The following is a 20,423-nucleotide window of genomic DNA, read 5'->3' as shown; positions in this document are numbered from 1 at the left end:
CTGTGTCTTTGGCAGCAGCACTTGGATCTGAGATGCTGGCAGGATGCCGTTTTCCTTCAGGCGCTTGCAATGTAGCTGTCTGGATAGTTTTCTGTACAATATAGAGTAAGTGCCAGCATGGTTATGATATACTTTGTAGCATACTTACAAAGAAGGGCCTGACTGCCCATATGGCACTTCTGGCAAATGCAAGAAGGGCCGAGGGCCTGATGGGCCAGTCCGGTTACACATAGAGATGGGCTGACCCAACAGCTCCACCTTTTAGCTCTCTGCTCGACTGCCTGGCACTTGGGGACAAGGGCTGGCCAAACAGCTCCACCTGCTTTCATTCTGCTTGGCTGCCCAACACATGGTGACAATGGCTGACCGAGCATCTCTGCCTTTCAGCGTTCTGTTAGGTCACTTGACACCAGTGGTGCAAGTAGAAAAAATGTCTTACAGGTACTGTGTGCGCGTGCCAAAATGGGTGTGGCCAAATGCCACATGGGGCGTGGCCAGTGAAAATGGGGGCGTGATACACATATGGGGGAGGGGCAGATACACATATGACCCAAATAGTGCCAGATACACGTTGCCCAACAGTGCCAGATACACGTTGCCCCACAGTGCCAGATATACATTGCCCCACAGTGCCAGATACATATTGCCCCACAGTGCCAGATACACATTGCCTCACTGTGCCAGATACACAAATGCCCCCAGAGTGCCAGATATACATTGCCCCACAGTGCCAGATATATATTGCCCCACAGTGCCAGATACACATTGCCTCACTGTGCCAGATACACAAATGCCCCCAGAGTGCCAGATATACATTGCCTCACAGTGCCAGATACACAAATGCCCCCACTGTGTCAGATAAACCTTGCCCCCCAGTGCCAGATACAGAAATGCCCCCACAGTGCCAGATATGCCTCCAGTGCCAGATATGCCCCAGTGCCAGATACAGAAATGCCCCCGTGCCAGATACACATGTCCCCCCAGTGCCAGATATAGACACAGTGCCAGATACACAAGTCTCCCCAGTGCCAGATATAGCCACAGTTCCAGATACACATGTCCCCCCAGTGCCAGATATGCCCCCAGTGCCAGATACACATGTCCCCACAGTGCCAGATATGCCCACAGTGCCAGATATGCCCACAGTGCCAGATACACATGTCCCCACAGTGCCAGATATGCCCACAGTGCCAGATATGCCCCCAGTGCCATATACACATGTCCCTCCAGTGCCAGATATGCCCCCAGTGCCAGATACACATGTCCCCCCAGTGCCAGATATGCACCCAGTGCCAGATACACATGCCCCCCAGTGCTAGATACACATGTCGCCCCAGTGCCAGATATGCCCTCAGTGTCAAATATGCCCCCAGTGCCAGATACACATGTCCACCGCAGTGCCAGATATGCCCGCAGTGCCAGATACACATGTCCACCCAGTGCCAGATATGCCCCCAGTGCCAGATACACATGTCCCCCCAGTGCCAGATATGCCCCCAGTGCCAGATACACATGTCCCCCCAGTGCCAGATATGCCCCCAGTGCCAGATATGTCCCCAGTGCCAGGTATACATGCCATCCCCTTCCCCTGCTGCTCACCGCTGCTGCTGTCCTATGTGTGTGAGGAGAAGAGAGTGCAGCCTGCGTCTCTCCTTCCCCTCAGTCTCCGGCGGGTGCGTGTGTCTTCGTTCAATTCAGCGCCAATCCGTGAGCCAATCAAAGCTCGCGGTCCGGCTGCCTTGGCTCTGATTGGCTCACGGGTGGCGCTGAATTGAACAAAGACACTGAGGGCAGGAGAGGCGCAGGCTGCGCTCTCCTCCCCTCGCATCAGCGGTGGTCAGCGGCGGTTAGCAGCGGAGGGAGGGAGGGACGGAGCGGCGGCCCGGCGGCGTGGGTACGGCATACCCACGGCTAAATTCTTAAGGGTACGCCGTACCCAACCGTACCCGCACACTTGCAACGCTGCTTGACACACTGAAACATGAGGGCTTGCCGCGAGGTCACGCCCCTGTGAGCCCTGACCACACACCCTTTCGGCGGCATGCTTGACTATGCCAGGGCCATTGTACAGCTCCAGTTCATCCCTGTTACAAACTGTCCTAATTCAGAGCCTGATACTGAGCTGCCTGGATGCAAGGGGAAATGTGGACGGTTCTCACAGTTATCTACATACTGTGTATGCATGGCAGAAAGAAATTTGACGACTGCACATGTGTTGGACAAGACATACACACAGGGATGAAGCTTGCTAGTGCATACAGATTTATCTGTCCAGGCATTGACAGAGCGGTCTTTCAATGAAAGGGTTTCATTGTCCCGGTACCCCCGTCCCAATGGGGAGAAGGGTTTTATTCGAGCCTCTTTGTCGTACCAAAGCCAGACGGCTCAGTCAGACCGATCCTGAACCTAAAATCCCTCAATCTCTATTTGAAAACTTTCAAGTTCAAGATGGAATCTCTTCGAGCAGTGATCTCCAGTCTAGAAGGGGGGGATTTTATGGCGTCAGTCAACATAAAAGATGCCTACTTACACGTCCCGATATATCCTTCACATCAAGCTTTCCTGAGATTTGCTGTGCAGGATTATCATTACCAATTTCAGACGTTGCCGTTTGGGCTTTCCACAGCCCCGAGGGTCTTCACCAAAGTGATGGCGGAAATGATGGTACTCCTACGCAAGCAAGGTGTCACAATTATCCCGTATTTGGACGATCTCCTGATAAAGGCGAGATCGAAGGAGCAGTAGCTAAGAATGTGGAACTCTCCCTGACAATTTTGCAACATCATGGTTGGATTCTAACTTTGCCAAAGTCTCAGTTGATTCCGACAACTTGGCTGCCTTTCTTGGGCATGATCCTGGACACGGAACTGCAAAGAGTGTTTCTTCCAGCGGAAAAAGCTCTGGAAATCCAATGCATGGTCAAGGAGATTCTGAAACCGGCAGGAGTGTCGATTCATCAATGCTCTCGAGTGCTAGGGAAGATGGTTGTGGCTTACGAATCCATTCCTTTGGCAGGTTTCATGCCCGGGTGTTTCAGTGGGACCTGCTGGACAAATGGTCCGGGTCTCACCTGCACATGCACCGGAAAATAAGTCTATCTTCCAGGACCAGAATTTCTCTCCTGTGGTGGCTGCAAAGTTCTCACCTTCTAGAGGGACGCAGGTTCGGTATCCAGGATTGGGTCCTACTGACCACGGATGCAAGTCTCTGAGGCTGGGGAGCAGTCACACAAGGAAGAAGTTTCCAGGGAAAATGGTCAAGCCAGGAAACTTGTCTCCACATAAACGTTCTGGAGTTAAGAGCCATTTACAACGGCCTTCTGCAAGCGGAACACCTTCTTCGAGGTCTACCTGTCCTGATTCAGTCGGACAACGTAACAGCGGTAGCATACGTAAACCGCCAGGGCGGAACAAAGAGCAGAGCGGTGATGGCGGAGGCCACAAGAGTTCTCCGCTGGGCGGAAAAGCACGTGAGCGCATTGTCAGCAGTCTTCCTTCTGGGCGTGGACAACTGGGAAGCAGACTTCCTCAGCAGACACGATCTCCATCCAGGAGAGTGGGCTCTTCATCAAGAGGTATTTACAGAAGTGACAAGGCATTTAGGAATTCCTCAAATAGACATGATGGCGTCTTGCCTCAACAAGAAGCCTCCGAGGTATTGTTCCAGGTCAAGGGACCCCCAAACCAGTGCAGTGGACGCCCTGGTAACTCCGTGGATGTTTCAGTCGGTATATGTGTTCCCTCCACTTCCTCTCATTCCAAAAGTGTTGAGGATCATAAGACGAACAAGGGTTCCGGCAGTACTCGTCGTTCCAGATTGGCCATGGAGGTCCTGGTATCCGGATCTTCAGGAATTGCTCATAGAAGATCCTTGGCCGCTTCCTCTCAGAGAGGACCTATTACTGCAGGGCCCCCCCCGTATTTCAAGACTTACCGTGGCTGCGTTTGACGGCGTAGAGGTTGAACGCCAAATCGTAGCTCGAAAGGGTATTCCTGGGGAAGTCATCCCCACTCTCCTTAAGGCTAGAAAGGAGGTCACGGCAAAGCATTATCACTGTATTTGCAGAAAATATGTGTCGTGGTGTGAAGCCAAGAAAGCTCCTGCGGAGGAGTTCAGATGGGTCGTTTCCTCCATTTTTTGCAGGCAGGCGTGGATGCAGGCCTGAAATTGGGTTCCATCAAAGCGCAGATTTCGACTTTATCTATTTTCTTTCAAAAAGAATTGGCCGTCCTTCCTGAAGTTCAGACTTTCGTGAAGGGCGTGCTGCATATCCATCCTCCGTTTGTGCCACCCGTGGCACCGTGGGATCTTGACGTGGTGTTACAATTTCTTATGTCTCACTGGTTTGAACCTTTGCGAAAGGTTGAGTTTAAATTTCTCACTTGGAAAGTGGTCATGCTTTTAGCCTTGGCGTCCGCCAGACAGGTGTCGGAATTGGCGGCATTGTCTCACAAGAGCCCATATTTGATTTTCCATGTGGATAGAGCAGAATTGAGGACTAGTCAACAATTTCTGCCGAAGATGGTTTCTTCGTTTCACATAAATCAACCTATTGTGGTGCCTGTGGCTACGGATGCCGTGGCGGTGCCAAAATCTCTCGATGTCGTAAGAGCTTTGAAAATTTATGTAGCCAGAACGGCTATTGTTAGGAAAACGGAGGCTCTGTTTGTCCTGTATGCTTCCAACAAGATTGGAAATCCTGCTTCCAAGCAGACTATTGCACGCTGGATTTGTAATACGATTCACCACGCTCATTCTACGGCTGGATTGCCGTTGCCGAAGTCAGTGAAGGCCCATTCTACCAGGAAGGTGGGCTTATCTTGGGCGGCTGCCCGAGGGGTCTCGGCACTTCAACATTGCCGAGCAGCTACGTGGTCGGGTTCAAACACTTTTGCTAAGTTCTACAAGTTTGATACCCTGGCTGATGAGGACCTCATGTTTGCTCAGTCAGTGCTGCAGAGTCGTCCGCACTCTCCCGCCCGGTCTGGAGCTTTGGTATAGACCCCATTGTTTGTGTAATGTTAATCTAACCTAGTGTTGCCATGTGAGTTATATAGATGTAGCTGCTTGTGATGGGGGTGTGACTTCCTGTCCAGGCTGCCTTGTTCAACATGACTACTTGGAACTAGCATGCAGTGTTTGTCTTCATTTAATACATCTGAAACATGGTGTCAGAAGTTCCTGAGCCCACAAATGATGCTGATTATTGGCAGAGCAGCAGCTCAAGCTTATGAGAAAACCTGCAGTGACAAGAAAAGGATAAGGATTGCATAGATATCAAGTGGATTGAATCACCATTGTGTTAAACTTGTCTGCCTTCTCTGGAGTGGGAGTGCACCAACATGGCAACTAGCAACAATATTCCTCCACCTGATGGGATGCAGATGAGTGGCAATTTGTGCATTAACTGGGAGAACTTTAGAGCTGAGTTTGAAGATTTTTCTTTAGCTACAGGCCTGAATGATAAATCAGCTGAGGTGCAAGCAGCCACACTGAGGAGAGTGATGGGCAGTGAATGTCGTCATGTTTATAAGCACAACCTGAGTCTTTCTGCGCAGCAACAAACAGATGTAACCGCAATCCTGGATGGATTGGAGGCATACTTTAAGCCTGCAAAAAACGTCATTTATGAAAGGTATATTTTTGGCTGCAGTAAACAAGAGGAAGGTGAATCCATTGATAAATTTATTACCCGGCTGAGAGAAAAGGCAGCAACCTGTGAGTATGGCACATTGAAAGATGAACTTATACGAGATAAATTAGTATTGGGCATAAATTGTGAAAACACATGCCGCCGTCTCCTAAGAGAGCGGAATTTAGATCTGTCAGCAGCTATTGAAATGTGTCGCACAGCAGAGCTCACTGACCAGAGAATCAGAGCAATAGACAGACAGATTGATAATGTCAATGTTACAGACAGACAACAGCACAGCAGGGGTGATTTGCTGGATAGCCCAAAGTGTGCAAATCGGCAGCAGAACTCACCAGCAGCCAAATATATGGCCTGTAAATATTGTGGTAATAGGCACAGGCTAGGGAAAGAGCAGTGCCCAGCATTTGGGAAAACCTGTAGATCATGTAGTATTACCAATCACTTTGCTAAAATGTGCTTATCAAACAAGAGCTGGAATAAAGCAGGGAAAGTACAGATAGTAGATGAAACATCTGGAGCGGATACCCATAGCGCTGAGGTGATTTATTCAACAGAATGTATTGGTACTATAAGATCAGAAGGCCAAAAGTGGTTTGCACATCTGACTTTGAATAATAAGAGGCAACCATGTCAATTAGACTCAGGGGCAACATGTGATGTTATGAGTCTGGAAGATAAGATGAAATTGGCTCCTAGAGTTCCATTACTGCCAAGTGACACTAAACTGAAGCTGTATTCTGGAGAGCTGATGAAATCATTGGGACGGTTCCAAACAGAATGCGTTGTTAGTGGACATACCCACATGCTTACTTTTGAAATTGTAGAGGCCCACCAGAAACCATTATTGTCCGGTTCCACATGTGAGCGTTTGGGGTTGATGCAATTTACTATTCCTTCTGAGCTACATAAGATGGAACATGATTTGTCTGGACCATTGAGGAAAGAGCAAATAATAGAGGCCTATGATGATGTGTTCAAGTGGCCAGTGAAGTCTGTTCCTGGCGAAGTACATTTTGAACTTGATCCAAGTGTTCCGCCATTCCAGTGTGCTCCACGCAATGTGCCTATAGCCCTCAAGCCGAAAGTGAAAGCTTTGCTTGATCAGTATGAAGCAGATGGGCATATTGCACCTGTGACTGAACCAACTGACTGGATTAGCAATATGGTCATTGTGGCAAAGCCTGACAAGTTAAGAATCTGTATTGATCCTACATTTTTAAATCAAGCACTGCGAAGATCGACATTGGAGGATGTTTTATATAAGCTGCCCAAAGCAAAAGTCTTTACACTGGTTGATGCACGTGATGCATTTCTGCAATGTAAACTGGATGAAAAACGCATGACAACCTTTTGGACCCCTTGGGGTAGGAAAAGATGGCTTAAAGTCCTTTTGGAGTTTCCGTAGCACCTGAGGTTTACCAGCGAAAACAACACGAATTGCTGATTGGACTTAGCGGCATTGAGCCGATAGCAGATGATATTCTTGTGGTTGGCTTTGGCGAGACAGTAAAGGAAGCGGAGGCTGATCATGACCGCAAGTTGCTAGCGCTATTGGATCGTTGCAGACAAGTGAAATTAAGACTTAGTGTGAAGAAACTGCAATTTAAGTTGAAAGAGGTTCATTTTCATGGTCATATCCTGTCCTCTGAAGGTTTGAAAGTTGACCCTGAAAAAGTTAGAGCTGTCTTGGAAATGCCAAAGCCCACTGATGTAAAGTCCGTGCAACGTTTGATTGGGTTTGTGACATATTTGGCCAAATTTATGCCTCGCCTCTCAGAGGTATGTGAACCCCTGCGCAGGCTTCTGGACAGAGATTCGATATGGCACTGGCTTCCAAAGCATGATAAGGCTGTGGAGGAAAAAAAGCATTTGGTCACAGTCACACCTGTGCTGAAGTATTATGATGTTACCAAGCCAGTCACTGTACAAAGTGATTCGAGTAAAACCGGACTGGGATGTTGCTTGATGCAAGAAGGACAACCAGTTGCATTTGCTTCAAGAGCATTGACTCCAACTGAGCAGAATTATGCACAAATTGAAAAGGAGTGCTTGAGCATTGTCTTTGCTTGTTCCCGTTTTCATTATTTTCTATACGGCCGGGACGTGATCACAGTGGAGACTGATCATAAACCGCTAATTGCCATCTTTAAAAAGCCTCTTCTGTGTGCACCTAAAAGACTTCAGAGTATGATGTTAACATTACAGCATTACAATCTCTGTGTCACCTACAAGCCAGGCCCTGAGATGTATATCAGTGACACTCTTAGTAGAGCAATAGCTATGGATGGGAGTTCTGGAGCAGCTCAGAGTTATCACACAGTGTGCACCATGCATCCGGTAATGACTGACTTTGCAAAGATTAACCAGGCAGATTATCTGAATGTCACTGATCAGCGACTGCAGCAGGTTCAGCAGCACACCATGACTGATGAGAGCCTGCAGATTTTGAAGTCTATTGTACTGGCTGGATGGCCGGACTCAAAAGAAGAGACAGCAATCATAGTGAGGGACTATTGGTCATTTAGAGATGAGATAAGCGTACAGAATGGCATTTTGTACAAGGGGCCAAGAGTCATCATACCAAAATCTTTGAGATCCGAGATGCTGGCACGCATACATTCCAGCCATCTTGGAGGTGATGCATGCTACAGACAAGCAAGAGATACATTGTACTGGCCTAACATGCAAAGTGAGATTAAGAACTATGTTGGTAACTGCTCGGCGTGCAATGAATATGCTCATGCACAACAGAAAGAACCTATGATGTCACATGAGATACCAGTGCGTCCATGGCAGATTGTCAGCATGGATTTATTTACTTATGCAGGCAAAGACTTTCTGTTAATAGTGGACCATTATTCTGATTTTTGGGAAATTGAGCTTCTCCCAGACTTATCATCTGAGACTACAATAAAGCACTGCAAGGCACAATTTGCACGTTATGGCCAGCCTGAAAGAGTGATCTCGGACAATGGACCGCAGTTTGCATGTGAACAATTTAGACGATTTGCCTCTGAATGGGAGTTTGAGCATGTTACTTCATCCCCACGTTATCCAAAATAGAATGGTAAAGCTGAGTCTGCAGTTAAGATAGTAAAGAATTTGTGCCAAAAAGCTAGCAGTGATAATACAGACCAATGGAAGGCCATATTACATTGGAGAAATACACCCACCGAGGGCATGGGGACTAGTCCTGCACAGCGTCTGATGTCAAGGAGACTTAAGACATCTTTACCAGTAGCCAGCACTTTGCTCTATCCGAGTGTAGTCCAAGGTGTGCCTAAATTGCTACAGCAGAGGAAGCAGATTTCTAAGCTGGGGTATGATAAATCTTCTAAGGAGTTGCCTGAACTTGCTATTGGTGAGCCAATTCGCATGAAGCCCCTTCCTGGAGATCGCACAGGCCGTTGGAGACTTGGTACCTGTGTGCGCAAGGTTGCACCACGCTCATATCTTGTGGATGTGGAAGGTAATTTGTACAGACGCAATCGTGTGGATTTGCGAGTAGCTGAAGGGACAATACTACATAAGAATGTTGGGCATTCCGTACCTGGCTTGATTATGGAGCCGGTTGCGCCAATGGTGAATCAGGAATTTGAAAGGCCACAGATTGTTATACCTGAATATGGAGAAAATGAGATCATGGAACATGCAGACATTCCGGATGGCAGTCCATCATTATCACCCGCTAGAGTTATACAGACTCCTGCCCAACGAAATTCATCTCCGACTCAACTTCCTGTTTTTACTCGTAGTGGCCGTCATTCACGGCCACCTGACAGACTTGATTTATAGTTTCAAAATAAACAAAGTAATGGAGGACATTGTTAGCATTGTTAGTTATGTTATACCTGCAGCATACGGAAAAAAAAAAAAAAAAAAAAGGAAGATGTTTGTGTAATGTTAATCTAACCTAGTGTTGCCATGTGAGTTATATAGATGTAGCTGCTTGTGATGGGGGTGTGACTTCCTGTCCAGGCTGCCTTGTTCAACATGACTACTTGGAACTAGCATGCAGTGTTTGTCTTCATTTAATACATCTGAAACACCCATGGTCCTTTTGGAGTCCCCAGCATCCTCTAGGACGTAAAGAGAAAATAGGATTTTAATACCTACCGGTAAAGCCTTTTCTCCTAGTCCGTAGAGGATGCTGGGCGCCCATCCCAGTGCGGACTGTTACTTGCAGTTGTATTGTTAGTTGTTGTTTTCGGTTACACGAAGGTTGTTATGTTCAGCTTGTTGCTGTTTTTCGTTCATACTGTTATCTGGTATTCCTGGTAATCCAGTTGTATGGTGTGTTGTGGTGTGAGCTGGTATGTATCTCACCCTTAGTGTAACAAAAATCCTTTTCCTCGAAATGTCTGTCTCCCTGGGCACAGTTCCTATAACTGAGATCTGGAGGAGGGGCATAGAGGGAGGAGCCAGTTCACACCCATTCAAAGTCTTATAGTGTGCCCATGTCTCCTGCGGATCCCGTCTATACCCCATGGTCCTTTTGGAGTCCCCAGCATCCTCTACGGACTAGGAGAAAAGGATTTACTGGTAGGTATTAAAATCCTATTTTTTCAAATCGTCTAAATCAAGATAACTTGGAAGCAGTGGCAATTGCAGATGTAGGCCCCATAGCAACATTTTGAAGAAGCCCCTGTTCCAATGCTTCTAAAGAGACATCTCTCCAAAAGATGTTGTTATTTTTATGCCCACATAATAGTGCCTTAGTTCATTTTCTGAACCTAATGCCTTAGTTAATCAAATGTCACATTTGAGGGCTTCCAATACACATTATGCAACACAGTACAACTGAGTAAGACAAATGTTGAACCAGTCTTAACTTGTTGAAAATCCTTGAAAGTACTGTGCTTACCACAGACATAAAGGGGTTGTCTATAACCGGTTGGCAAAATTGACCTAGGGGTCTATTTATAAAGCAATGAAAAGAGTGGAGAAGTGAGCCGGTGGAGAAGTTGCCCATGGCAATCAATCAGTGTTGAGGTAACATTTATAAAATGCATCCTATAAAATTATACATAGCAGCTGATTGCTTGCCATGGGCAACTTCTCCACTCGCTCACTTCTCCACACTTTTCACTGCTTCATGAATAGATCCCTTTATGTGATATATCTTCAGCTCTCTGACATCATTCTCTTGTACAATGTGGAAGTTACTGTACATACAGTAGCAATGTAAGCAGAGCCGGCCCTAACCAATATGATGCCCTAGGCAAGATTTTGGCTGGTGCCCCCTAGCACCACCGCTGGTTCCGCCTCTGACCTTGCACCTCTTTCCCAGCACCATCACCCCTCACCCAGAGCAGTCCTTATTTTTGTGTTTGTACCCCCTATATTTTAAATAGGAACAGTTTGCACATTTGGCGCACAGCCCAAAAAGGGGTGTGGTTTTGCTGGAAAGAGGCATGGCCACACAATAGTAACCCCAATTCCAATTACGCCACACAGTACTGCACCTTTATTCACATTTGATCATGTGATAGTGTCCATAATTCATATTACATCCCACAGTAGTATCACTTTACCTTAAACGTTACTCCTCACAGTAGAGCCCCTTATTCACATTACATCACACTGAATTGCTCCTTATTCACATTACACCACACCATATTGCTCTTTATTCACATTAGATGACACAGTAGTGCCCTTTCTATACGCAACGCCACATAGTAGAGCACCTTATACACATAATGCCACACATTAGTAATGCATTTATACACATAATTCCACACAGTAATGCACCTTACACATATGACACACATTATTAATGTCCTTATAAACATAATGCGCCTTACACATTATGACAACCTTTATTAATGCCCTTTTACACATAATGTCCCTTACACATATGCCGCACATTATTAATGCCCTTATACACATAATGACACACATAGTGCCCCCTACACATTTGCTGCACATTATTAGTTCCCCTATACACATAATGACACGCATACAGTAGTACCCTGTTACACATATGCCGCACATTATTAATGCCCTTATACACATAATGACACACATAGTGACCCCTACACATATGTTGCACATTATTAATGCATTTTTATATGACACACATACTCCTTACATATATTCTGAACACTACTGCATGCACAACCAACCCACTCACATGCACACAGCACTCACACTACCACTAACACTGTGACCTCTGCCTCTGCTTGGATACAGATGTGTCCTCATAAATCTTGCCTCAATGCTAACGCGGGCACCTTTTTTTTTATGAAAATGCATCTTATTTGCATTGCTATGTGGCTAGGATGCACAGGCAGCTTTTGCTGATTAAAATGATATGCAGCATGCCTATATACTGTGTGAGACTGTGGCTGTATCTGCATATGAAATGCTACACACAGAATATAGGCATGCTGCATATCATTTTAATCAGCAGAAGCTTCTGATGCCCCTAGGCATATAAAATGCCCTAGGCTATTGCCTAGTTTGCCTATACCTATGGCCGGCTCTGAATGTAAGCAAGAGATGACCACCAAACAGAATGAGACTGAATCTTTATGAGTTTACCAATACCTGGGGAACCTATAATTTTACCCTCAGGAGCCTCAACCAAGATAGCTGAGCTACCAACATTGGTGGCCTTACATTTTTTCAGGGACAAACTATTTACCAGCTGGTGTAACTGAAGGAGCCTGACTCTGAGCATCTCTCAATAGCATAGATCAGTGGTTCTCAAACTGTGTTCTGTGGCACCCTGGGGTGCCTCAGGACACTTGCAGGAGTTCCTTGGATGGTGGTCCAGGACCAATTTTAATTATTTATGATCCCTGCAATAGGCAAAACCAGTGCTGGTGGCTGCCAATCACAACTTTGTGGACAACAGAAGCAAATCTTGTCCCTCGCCACAGAATTGAAACCTAAGGATGACATATAAACACAACCTACTTAATTTAATATTTATTTCTAAATTTCTCAATAAGAAGCTTTTGGCCTCGGGGTGCCGTGAATACAATTCTGATACTATAGGGCACCATGATCCAAAAAAGTTTGGGAACCACTGGCATAGATAAATCATGAGTAGATTTCACTACAGTTTTCTTTGCTGGAATAATAGTAGTGCAGTGACCTTCCCAAATCAGATTCATATTTAGCCCTAAGAGAGAGAATATAATCAGGATTAATTATTGGGAGTAGGTCTGAATAGAAGGAATACAATGACTTTGCATTCAAGTTATTACCACAGTTATTACAAGTTACTATATTAGTTATAACAAAGGACATAGGGGACACTAAACTCTTCCCATAGATGTTCAAAGGATTTACAACAGTGAAAATAGAGGAGTCTTACTGTGGCAATTTCTGACTGGGACATGAAGGGCCCACGGGGGAATGCAGTGGTAGGGGCTCATGCTTAAGGGGTAAGGTCAGTTACCACAGGCCTAGACCAGCCCGCACAGAGGCTTAGACAGCCATTAGAGACCATGTATCTGACCCTCTAATAGAGTAATAGTGTATAATTTAAGTGTACTGTCTGGAACCTAACATTAGAGGAGAAGGTGGGCCCTCAAGCAGTGGGGCCTACTGGAGATTTCCTCTATACCCTTACTGGCCAGTCCAACCCTGTACTGGGGTGACCTCATACAATGTCTAGTGTTGATCTTTCCCCCACCAAATCACCTTAGTAAAATTAGTATTCCCTCATATAAGAGAATTAGGGTCCAGTTCCACACCACCAAAGGCCCAATAAACCAAATTCCATATCAGATACACCTGCTGTCGTAGTGGTAGACACCTTAGTATCAAACAGAACCTGCAAAGGTAGAAAAGTAGGCCTCACCAGCTTCACCTAAAAACAACTGAATGTTTTAACAGGGGAATAAGCCTTCAAAGATTCAAGATTAGAGTGGACTAGACCATGCGAAAAATAGTGATTAATATTTAGCTACACATTTCCTGGTATGCAAATTGGTGCATACAACAAAGGATAAAGAAATCTAGCTTAGATTACCAATTTAGTTAAATTTAGCCCACCTGACTTCATCACCCTGTAGAAATTATATTACTATTCTCTATTTGTTGTTCTGTCCCAGATGGAATATGTCTCAAACTTAAACAATTTAAAACTTTCTTTAAAACTAGAGAACAGTCTATGGTATAGTTTCCCAAACTCCCAAACTCAGCCATTGCAGTCTAAGTTTTAAGGCTATCCATGCTTGAGCACAAGTGACTAAATAGTACCTCAGTCAATTTAATTTAACCATCTGGAATCAAGCATGGGTATCCAGAAAAGCTGTCATGCAAATGTAATTTACATTCACTGATGGTACCAGACAAATCCAGAAAAGCTTGTAAGAAGATTTGTATTTTATTGGTCATGACTTCTGCTGGAGTAAAAGACACTGATTCTATTACAGTATATAACACAATTTGCTTGCATTAAACCCTAAGAACCAAAACTCTGTATTTCATCCAGTATTAGCCACCTTTTCTTTAAAGCTTTGTATGCTTACTGATACTCAGGTGCCACCAGGACTTCAGATTGGTATTACTGCATTATGAGAATAAACAGGATACTAATCAGACCTAATAGGAAAGGTCGCAATAGGTCATTGTCTTATAATTTCAATATTAGTTAAAATTATACTTTTCTACAAATCTAACCACACTTCAACCAATCTAATCACGTTAGAATGTAATGACAGTTGGCATGAACTCTGACCTCTCCCACCAGTATCAGGAATGCATAGGAGAGAGTGAGGTGATGGTGATATAGACAGTGGGTTGATGGAGAAGGAGAATAGGGGTAAGAAAGAGAAAAATTACAGAAAAAAACAGGGGGTTGTGGAGACTGAAAGAAAAAACTAAGACTAAAAAATGGGCAATGCCAGGCAATACAGCTTGAAACATGCAAAATTTACACATTAGGCAGACATTGTTGATTTCCCCTCACTCTCTCAATGCAAGGCATAAATGAAAACAGACCGAGCAGTATTTTAAGAGAAAATGTAAATGTTGAACTGAAGATGGACTTTCCATCACATTTATTTTCACATGGATCCTCCAAAATACATGCAGATAGATCTTTCTGGGACACTTCCAAAGACCTGTTAGTGGGCATGTATTTTGAAGTCTGCGTGATGAAAAAATAGGCACTCACCTACTGTATATAGATAAACAGTGCATTCCCAATGTTTTAGCAGGTTAATAAATAATGTGTAACAAATCATCAATCATTTTTCTCAAAGAGTAATTTGTTAAATGACCAGGATTACACTCTTAACATTCTAAAATTTTTTTTCAAAAATACAGTCTAAAACAATAATTAAGGCATCCTGACAGCCAGGATGCTGAACGCATCCCCTTAAATGATGTATAGAGATTATCATTAAGAATTCAGAAAAAGTAGATGACACCTAATTTGACCCTTATACTCCAATTTGCAGAGCATCCAAATTAAAAGAGCTTTAAAAAATTAATCATAAGAGCCCCCTGGAACCGGGGGATGTGGTCCACACTTGAGGCAAAGTTCAATTTTGGTGTTTCAAGGGATTTGGCATTCAATTTCCATTCGATTTGGATTGAAGAACTTTACTAAAGCCCAAATCGAATGACAAATCGATTCTATTGCCAAATTCAACTCACTTCCCTATAGAAATTGAATTTCTGAAAAACATCAATGTTTTCTAGAGATGAGCGGATTCGGTTTTACTCGGTTTTACTCGGTTCTCAAAACCAAATCTTATTGGCTCACGGATGTCACGTGTTTTGGATAGCCAATAAGATTCGGTTTTTAGAACCGAGTAAAACCGAGTAAAACCGAATCCGCTCATCTCTAATGTTTTCCCATAGCCCAACATAGCATCCCCCTCATTTACTAAAGTTCGATTGAAATTGAACTGAAAATCGAACTCTAAATCAAACCTCAAATTCCCAAATGTTTAGAATTATGTTAGACATTCTATTTTGGCTTCTAAACCCATTCTAATGGTAGGAAATTAATAGTGGTGACTTTTAAAGTATCCAAAAGCATGTAGGTAAGTGTGGAAGTAGTAATAATGGATGTCCAAGGTTATGGTATGTTGTGTACCTATCTGCACAATGCATCTGACTGAGATAACCCTGTAGGATCAATCAGAGCACCATCAGCAGCCTCATGAGTTGAATAACACACATATTTATACTTATAGACATTATACTTATTCCATGAATGTGCATTAGATATCACCAGAGCACAATAATGGGCAATTTGGCTGAATTATTTAAGGGATTTTAAAACCATGAGTGTTGTAACTGGCTATCCTGGTTTGTCCCATGATGTCTACATACTCAGCAAGTCAACCCTGTCTGCAAAAATTATTGTAGGACAAATGCCAGATGGATGTTTGTTTTTTAAGATACCAGTATGTGCTAATAAAGCAGTTAATATTATTTGTTACTATATTGTTCTAATTTGTTCCCCTTCCGCCAAAAAAGGTTATTTTGGCTATGGCTGTTGCTCCTGGCTTCTGACTCCATTGACAAATCATCAAACTCCTGCTGAGCATAAGTATAAAGTATAAAGAGGCACATATAGTAACCAAACCCATAACAGTGCACCTTTGCTTGATTTTAAAAAAATTACTCAGAAGTCACATTATTATTATTATATAATTTTGATAAATTGTTCAATATTGTGCTCTGCTGCTGTCAATTGCATAATCACGCATTAACTAAACCACTCCCCCCAGATTATGCAATAAACAGGGAGCAGGCAGAGGTTTTGTTACCAAAAACTGACTATGTGAACACATAAAGTTGAAGACAGGCAGGAAGGCAGATTAGGTCTAACTTTATTACCAACTATTTCATCTGTATTTTTTTTATAAATTAAAAAAAAAAACATTTTAATCATCAATTATGTTTTCATGTATAAAGCAGTGAAGATAGAGCTTCCCCTTTATTTAGTGTGCACATGATACATTTGTACAAATAGGAAGCAATGAGGAAGTTCTATTCGATTTTACATTTGATTTTGCTGGGGATTTCAAAGGGGATTTGAGGTTCAATTTAGGAAGGGATTTCATAAATTCAACTCAAAAGTGATCAGAAAAATCTATCAGATCGAATTTTATTTGAAAATTGAATGCAAAATTGATTTTCTACCTGCATCGAGCGGCGGCCGTGAGGTGCCCGGATAGTGAAATGCTGACCCCCACCGGCCGTGGCCTACGCATTACTTTGGGTCCATGGGCTGGAGCTTGGAGGAACTGACGCTAATTCCCGCTGTTGCCGTGCTGCCGCTGGATCCGCTCCCTGGTCGCTGCTGCTGTAGGGGCTGCAGAGGGAGCCGGCGGGGAGCAAGGGGCGCCGTATCAACCCCCTGCCAGTTGCCACCTACGCCTGCTTCAGAGCCGCGGCCTGGAGTCCTGTGGGGGCCGGCGCTGTATTCTGCCGCAGAACGCACCCTACCTCACAATGGAGGCTGTAGCAGGTGATACCACCTGCCCTCCAACAGGCTGCCTTTCTCCTGCTGCTAGGACATAATTTCTAGGACTTCCACCTAACTCCTAAACTCTATGCAGCAGCATATCTGGGTGAGTGCCTGCACTATCATACTATATTCTGCCTGTCCTCTACTTCTAACCTTAACACGTCCAGGTGTTATTTGGGGAAAGCTATTGTGGAAGGTCATCTCTTATATTAAATAAATTGCAGCTCGGTGTGCCCTGCTCACCGCTGCTGGACAGGGGAGCTGAGCACTGCTGCCCTGTTGATTCGTCATCTGCTATAATCCTTCTCACACTTTTTTGAAGAAACAAGAAGGACTTTCTATTTTCTATTTTGGTATTCTTTATAAAATTTTCCTTTAATTATTGATGTCATGGATAAATTTGTGGTTAGACCACAGAGAGTCCTAAAGGGAGGGCAGCAGAATAAAGGACGTGGGAAAAGCAATACTTCTAATTCTTCTCCATCCTCTCCTGCTATGAGACCTGGAGACGCCTTAGAGTATGCAGATAGTAATCCATTGCCTTCTCCAGTTGCTGGTTCCGTGCCCACACAGGAACTAACCACTATTCTTGCGGCATTACTTGACCAGAAGTTGGCACCATTAAAAGATTCAATTGAGCCTGCTTTAACCCAGCTTAAGCAAAATGACCAGCGTTTATCGGAAGCGTAGCAACAGCTTTCAGATGTAGAGGATGAACTCTCGACGTCTAAAGCTACAATCGTTGCACAGGAGAAGTTGGTTACCTCTGTCCATGACAAATTGGAAGATTTGGAGAATCTTAACAGACGGAATAATGTACGCATCATTTGCCTACCGGAATCAGTCAAAAATGCCGACCTTATGTCACTAGTCACGGAGTGGCTGCCACGGGAATTGGACTGTATGCCTTCAACTGGTCCAGTTCTGGTGGAGCGAGTGCACCGAGTTGGCCTGATAGGCAAACATCACGAGACAGACTCAGGCCAGTTATCTTCAGGATCCTCAATTATGCAGACAAAGTACGTCTCATGGACACGTACAGGAAATGCTCTCATTTTCAATATTAAGGTAATAAGTTGTTATTTCAAGACTTTTCCTTCCTTGTGGCCATGAAAAGAAGAGAATTCACCCCTGCATGTAGGAAGCTTTTTGAACTGGGTCGTAAATTTGAACTACTCTATCCGGCCAAATTGCAGGTCTATCATGAGAGGTCACCATATTTTCTGGACACACCACAGGCTGCGAAGAATTTCATAGACTCTCTCCTCACTCCATCAGCTTCCAATATGTCAGATACTGACTGATAACAAATTGTTTCCATTGTTGTCGTATCCTTTCACGAATTTACATTCTGGCTGTTTATATATATATATATATATATAATTTTTCTTCTTATTTCACTATATTGTTGTTTACGTAATCCTTGGGTCAGTACGGTGGCCCGTAGACAAGGATGGTTGGTCTATGCAGAGGTGTATCTAGGGGACCAGGCGCCCCTGGCAAAGTAAGGGACTGTGTCCGCCCCCCCCCCCCCCCCCCATATTTGAAATAGGGAAGGTGCATGTGCAAAAAAGGGGCATGATCTTGTGGGAAAGGGGTATGACCACACAATAGTAGAGATGAGCGGATTCGGTTTTACTCGAATTTACTCGGTTCTCAAAATGGCATCTTATTGGCTCACGGATGTCATGTGTTTTGGATAGCCAATCAGATGCCGTTTTGAGAACTGAGTAAATCCGAGTAAAACCGAATCTGCTCATCTCTACACAATAGTACTCCCAATTCAAATTACGTTACACAGTAGTACCCCTTATACACATTGTTTCACACACTAGTGCCCCTTACACATCATGCCCACACAGTAATCCTTGTCACACTTGCATTCTAATTCTGTTTCGTAATATGTTATAAAAGATGTATGGCCAGACCCTGAGGGTCATTTTATTTTTATTAAACTCTTAATGTTCGGTTCTATGTACACCTTAGCTGCAATCTATGCCCCTACGAGCCAACACAAAATGTTCTTCACAGCTATATATTCAAAATTACAATCCTGGAGCGAGAGAAAATAATGGGTGGAGATTTTAACTGTGTTCACTCTAGAGGGTTGGACAGGTCTTCAGGGGGTGCTCAGAGTGGTGTCGGGAAGTATACTTCCCCTACTTCAATGCTGACTGTCTACGGTTATGTGATCCCTGGAAGTGCCAACATCCGTTATCTCGCGAATATTCCTTTTACTCACATCCCCATCATACTTCTTCTAGAATAGATTACTGGCTAATCTCAATGTCCTTATATCATAAAGTACAAGAATCAGGTATTAATCTTACAGCCTTATCAGATCATGCACCGGTACTTCACCCTATCTCTCAAAGATCCAATATTAACATCTTATAATTGGAGATTCCCCTTCTATTTGTCCAAATCCACAGACTTTAGCTCTCACTTAGAAAGAGCAGTCATTACTTATATTGAGGACAATAAAGAACAAGTCAATGACATTAACCTGTTTTGGGCAGCAGCTAAGCCAGTGGTCCGAGGCCAAATAATGGAATATTTGGCCAGGAAACGCAAGAAATTAACCACTACTATCTCAGATTATAGCAAGCAATTGGCCATTGCTTATGATAATTTACTCTTACACAGTGGTGCAAGTAGAAAAAATGGCATACAGGTACTGTGCGCACATGCAAAAAAAAATGGGTGTGGCCAAATGCCACATGGGGCATGGTCATTGAAAATAGGGGTGTGATACATATATGGGGGGCCAGATACACATATGACCCCAATAGTGCCAGATACACGTTGCCTCACAGTGCCAGATACACATTGCCCCCACTGTGCCAGATACACATATGCTCCCACTGTGCCAGATACACATTGTTCCAATGTGCCAGATATACATTGCCCCACTGTGCCAGATATACATTGCCCCACTGTGCCAGATATACATTGCCCCACTGTGCCAGATATACATTGCCCCACTGTGCCAGATATACATTGCCCCCACTGTGCCAGATATACATTGCCCCACTGTGCCAGATATACATTGCCCCACTGTGCCAGATATACAATGCCCCACTGTGTCAGATATACATTGCCCCACTGAGCAAAATATACAATGCCCCACTGTGCCAGATATACATTGCCCCACAGTGCCATATATACAGTACATTGCCCCACTGTGCCAGATATACATTTCCCCACTGTGCCAGATATACAATGCCCCACTGTGCCAGATATACATTGCCCCACTATGCCAGATATACAGTACATTGCCCCACTGTGCCAGATATACAATGCCCCACTGTTCCAGATATACAT

Source organism: Pseudophryne corroboree, chromosome 3 (genome assembly GCF_028390025.1).
Source record: "Pseudophryne corroboree isolate aPseCor3 chromosome 3, aPseCor3.hap2, whole genome shotgun sequence".
NCBI classification, from domain to species: Eukaryota; Metazoa; Chordata; class Amphibia; order Anura; family Myobatrachidae; genus Pseudophryne; species Pseudophryne corroboree.
The sequence above is the reverse complement of the archived record's forward strand: the minus strand, read 5'-3'. Positions refer to the sequence as shown.